Here is a 6,000-nt window from a genome sequence, read left to right as displayed (position 1 = left end):
GCTGACACTCCCCAAAAACGTGATTGCCGGCCTTCACCCGAGCAGGTGAACTCACTGACAGCAGCATTTCGGAGGCCTACTCTTCCAGTGCTTGTGTGCGCAAGAACTGGAATAGGAACGCGACACAATAGTGGAGAAGCTCTTGCCTCTTGGATGTGTACGTGTGTGTCAAATGCAGCAATTACTCAACATAAAAGCACACCTTGGCGAACAACACACCTCCATTTTATAGTCATGTATGGAGATAAAAAGACATTAGACAAAACGTTTCATGCATGACCTTCCACTAGTGCAACGGAAGCCATTAGCTCTTATGTGCATTAACGTTGCATGCACCTAATGCTTGCAATGGATGCACCAAATGACTTGCAATGCATGCACCAAATGTCTCCATAGCTACCAACGCTAATGCATGCATGCAACATTTATCCTCCATTCATAATTCTCCCATTTACACATACCACAATTAGCATTGAAATGGCCCTTGGTATTTAACAGATTAATTAGATTTTATTATGCCGTGGGCCTAATTAATCTAACATTAGGAATTGATTAAGAGGTTAACAACTGGATTTGGATGGAACGAAAATCTAATCATATCTAAAACAATTTTAAATTTATTTTTCATCAAAAATATTGTGCAGTCAGTATGAATGCAACATCTATCCCGCAACAGATCCATTTAGAATTTTAGAAAATAAATTTCTATTTTCCATCTGATAACAAACTAATTTAAAGGTTGGATCAATTTTAGAAAACTAAAAACAGTTATATTATTGATGTTATTTATTCACAACCCAAAATAGAAATTTTGAGGTGTGCACGTGACATTGTCCAACGTAACTAAGCACAAGGCATGATTCGAGATCTAGAAGACCAGAACCACAATATGCATATATGATTCCACACAAAAATCTAGATAAGACACTCCATGCCAACTAATTTGTCATCTCCTCTAACCATAGTCCGATAGTCTTGTTGGGTCATTTTTTTTTTTAGGTTGGCTATTGGCCTAAGCGAAACAAGCCGAGTGAACGACATTTTAAAATATTTTTATCTCATTTCTATATATATTCCACACCATATGTTCCATTTGGACTTAAATAGACCGTGGAATCTAACATGACAATAAAACAAATATATATTTTTTTCTTAAGCTAGAATTATAGAATACATTAACCAATTTGCATGAACAAACTGTCTGCAACAACATTTACCATAACTAAGAGAAGTTACATCTAAAATAAATCACAGGTCATTTTTCGAGAGAAAAGGACCAATTGGACATTCAAATAATATGTGTATTAGGCGTCTTAGTTCATGGTTTTATGGCACAGTTACTTGGACTGGAAACTAGATAAACGTGCCAGATGGATTTCAAAGTGATGAAACTCTCCTCATATCTCATGAAATTTCATTCTTCTCCTCTCCTTGGCATGTAAGCAAAATTGATGATATTTAATGCTATGAAACCCTCCATTAAACCCTTATTGAGACTGACCTTATAGCAAACTGAGCTAGTAAGGTTCCTTATGGTGGAACATGCATGTGGCCACCCGGGTTGTCCTCGACTCTTCATATTTTTCTGGATTTATTCTAGAATTTAACCAATGCTATTTTTTCAGTAGTACGTAGATGGTGTGCCCCTCGACTGCGAGGCGCGTGTATGTAAGTGTGCGTGCTATCAGAACCACCACCACCAGACACGTAATAAATGCTTAGTTAAGGTGTGACCAACATCATATATATTAGTCAAAGATATCTAATAATTCATATCTTAGGCGTGAATTAATGAAGGACAATCATTCATGGAAGGGATTTTGTATCTCACATATGCTAATAATCCTATGACTAACCTAATTGTTATTTCCCCATGACGTAAAAATCCAAAATAATTTGGGTGGACTAATAAAATATTCACATTTCTTACCGTTCATGAAAAAGAAAGGCCACCATCACACACACATCTTGTCAGAGCGCATGTTTTATATGTTTTCGTCTCTATAAAAAATATATATATGATCATGTATCGAGATCTTGATTTCCATAATAAATAATAAATTTGTACATATATAAATTGACTGAAGGTCATTCCATTAAGAAAAGCTCTCAATTAGTACTACAAATCACTCCTAATGAAAAAGTATGTTAAAGTTTTCCCTCCAATTTTCATTCATACTAGAAAGGCCCGCAGCTTTGCTGCGTGGGGCCTGTATCCCACTCGTAGTATGGTATAGTTCATGTGGATTTTGTTCATTCATGTTGTGAGCAGTCAAATGTATAATTTTTTTAAAGCAATGTAATTAAGTTAAATCCACCGTTACACTTCTTTATTGATGAACAATAAGATATAGTGTGGTTTGTACGAAGTTGTTAGTAAACACTCGAAGCAATTATTATATGTTTATACCATTACACAGAGAATGAACGTGCATACATAAAGGCTAATTTGCTTGATGTTTTGCTAATGTTCTAGGACTAGCAGTGGCGGAGCTAGGAATGAAGCAAGAAACGAGAGCAGTGCTTTGCTAGTGTTGGAGCGTGGTGCTGGGCCTAATACATATGATTATGGCTGTAACATGGGCTCGGCCAATGCCGTGGGCCGCGGAGGGGTACGTAGATCCAACTTAGCGGGGCGTCGGTGTCACTTCCATCGGACACTGATACAGTACAATGAGGTTACCTTCTTTATTGATGAACAATTAGATATAGTGTAGTTTGTACGAAGTTGTTAGTCGAAACTCGAAGCAATTATCATGTGTTTATACCGTTACACGGAAAATGAACGTGCATGCATGGCATGGCGTTTCACTAATGTTCTAGGACTAGCAATAGCGGAGCTAGGAATGAAGCGATAAACGAGAGCAGTGCTTTGCTAGTGTTCGAGCGTGGTGCTGGGCCTAATACATACTGTTATAGCCGTAACATGGGCTCGACCAATGCCGTAGGCTGCGGAGGAGTACGTAGATCCAACTTAGCGGCGCGTCCATGTCACTTCCAATGCAATGAGGTTACCTTCTTTATTGATGAACAATTAGATATAGTGTAGGTTGTACGAAGTTGTTAGTCGAAGCTCGAAGCAATTATCATGTGTTTATACCGTTACACGTGGAATGAACGTGCATGCATAAAAGCTAATTTGCATGGTGTTTCACTAATGTTCTAGGACTAGCAGTGGCGGAGCTAGGAATGAAGCGAGAAACAAGAGCAGCACTTTGCTAGTGTTCGAGCGGGTGCTGGGCCTAATATATTGCGGTTATGGCCGTAACATGGGTTGGGCCGGCGCCGTAGGCTGCACTAAGTAGTAGATCCGGCTTTGAATGCCGTCAGTGTTACTTTCGTTGGACAATAGTACAATGCAATGAGGGACCTTCTTTATTGACAATGAACAATTAGATATAAGAAAATTATAGCGATGTTTGCTAAATTTCATTTGTTGCTATTGACACGATTGATTGTACACTTGACTAGCCCCTGAATGCGGTAGTGAACCTGACTCGAAGGCGATGAAGATGGTAGTGCATAGTTCCTTCTATAATGAAGAGTGCAATTCTAGTTTTTTTTTACAAAGATTAGTGATGATATTGAAGGACTCATATGCCCTCATTTATCGACCGCATGCAATTAGTTTTGGTGTGCAAACTAAATCTAACTATCTAACTAGTTAAGATCCAAAATTTATAGGATTATACTCGTCGTGCGATTTTTTTAGGGTTACACTTTTTTTATGGGTAAGGAATAGAAGGCATTCATGGCGCGAGCAGAGTATGGTCAGTGGCGGACCCGGCAGCGTGTAGCTCGCTAGCGAAGGAAGAAGCAGCCGAGGCAAGAAGACGACTTCCGCGATACGAGGGAGCAGCAGTGGAGCTTAGATCGGGTCGTTTACCAAGCAACACGGAAGACCACAGGACGGCGACGCCGCACCCGGGTCCCCGAGCGCCGCGGGACCCGGTCCGTTGGCAGGCAGTTGATGCCCCAGCCCCCGCGCCGCGCGCCCCTCAATAAACGGCCCTCGGAGCCTCCGTTAGCCGCCGTCGCGCCCCGCTGCCCCTGCGCGCCACACGGCGGGAAGCCACACTCCCCGACGGGCGGGCCCCGGATCGTCCTGTCCCCACCGCCAGGCACACGGGGCCGCGGGCCGCCGCGTCGGTAGCGGGGCGTCGTCCCCGCCGCGGTTCCCCAAGCAGGCCACGCATCTGCCATTCCCGAGCCAGGCCAACCACCGCTTCTTGGAGGTTGGTGCCTCGCTGCCTCCCACAGTCCCACCCATTCATTACCCCTTCCTTTTCCTGGAGTCGGCGGCATCTCTCGAACCCGCGTCTCTCTCTTTCTCCCCCACGACCCAACAAAGGTGTGTTTAGATGTGTAAAAAGAGTGTAAAAAATAGATGCGAAAAGTCACATCAGTCACTGTAGCGTACTGTAGTATGTTTCGTTTGTTTGTGCCAAATATTGTCCTATCATGACCTAACTAGGCTCAAAAAATTCGTCTCGCAACGTACATCAAAACTATATAATTAGTTTTTTTATTTAACTACATTTAGTACTCCATGCATGAGTCATTTGCTATATTTAATATTTTGATGTGATGGAGATGTGATGGAAAATTTGGAGTTTGGGGAGAGTTTTTTGGAACTAAGGCCGTGTTTGGATGCATAATTCCAAATTCTAAATTTTTTTTCCGGCACTTGCATGGAGACTTAAATCTAGACAAAATAAAAAACGCATTGCGACTGCTGTCTGTAAATGGCAAGACGAATCTAATGAACCTAATTAGGCTGTAATTAGATGCTAAATTGCTACAGTAATGCTACAGTAAACATCCTCTAATGACGGATTAATTAGACTCATTAGATTCGTCTCACGATTTACAGACCAGTTCTGTAATTATTTTTGTAATTAGTCTATGTTTAGTATTTCAAATATAGAAAGATGCCTTTTCAAAAAATTTACAGCTTGCAACCAAACACGACCTAACACAGCCCAACTATAGAACGGCATCAGGCATCACCGTCTTTTCGTCGTCTGTTCCTACGCACCCCGGGGGCCGTGAGCCCGTGACAGCACTGGCACGCCGCACCCAGCGCCCCGCCGGTCCGGTCTGCCACTGTGCGCTTGTGCCGTGCTGCCGAGTGCCGGGCCTGTCCTGGCGTGTCGAGACGTTCCTGACGTGTGGGCCCGAGTAGTCGTACCCTAGAGCGATAAGTGTTCGGCTGGTATACAGCCGGGCTGCTGCTTCCAGCTGTTCGCACTGTAGCCGGACTGCAACAGTCCACCAGCCGAACACAGGTCTGGTCGACAGCTCATGGGCCTGCCTCGGTCGCCGCGCCTCTAGGCCCTCGTGCTGGAAAAGAAATCACCGAAAGCGTCAAAAAGAGAGAATCTTCGCCGAGCGCATTCATTTCCGTAAAAGATGATGACTACGCAGGTGGGGGCAGTCACTGACACCGGCCGGCGTTACAGTAGTCTGGCGGTATCGCTGCACATGACCTGTACGGACGTCGTACCGGCCGTAAAGGTTTTTATTAAGGGTGTGTTTAGATCCGTTTGTATTTTGTATTTTTGAAAAAAAATTCAATATTTGAAGTATTAAATATAGATTAATTATAAAATTAATTACAGATCTCGTCTGTAAACTACCAGACAAATCTAATGAGCCTAATGAATTCATCATCAGAGCATATTTACCGTAACATTACTGTAGCAATTTAATGCCTAATCACGTCTTAATTAGGCTTATTAGATTCGTCTCACGATTTACAGTCCATTGATATAATACGATTTATAAAAAATACATTTTGCGTTTTGGGATAACTCCCTTGTTTTCCTTTTTTTTGAAAGATAACCTTATTTTCCTTTTACCACCTGGGTAAATCATCCAGCTGCTTCATTGCTCTCGTGCCGTGTCGCCTCGCAGGTTGCGCAAACACGGCAAACCGGCCACCAACCGGGCACGTTCCAGCATACGACAGCTGCCGGCCCCGGGCGGCGGCGAGTGGCC

Source organism: Panicum virgatum, chromosome 3N (genome assembly GCF_016808335.1).
Source record: "Panicum virgatum strain AP13 chromosome 3N, P.virgatum_v5, whole genome shotgun sequence".
Taxonomy (NCBI): Eukaryota; Viridiplantae; Streptophyta; class Magnoliopsida; order Poales; family Poaceae; genus Panicum; species Panicum virgatum.
This window is presented reverse-complemented; position numbering follows the sequence as displayed.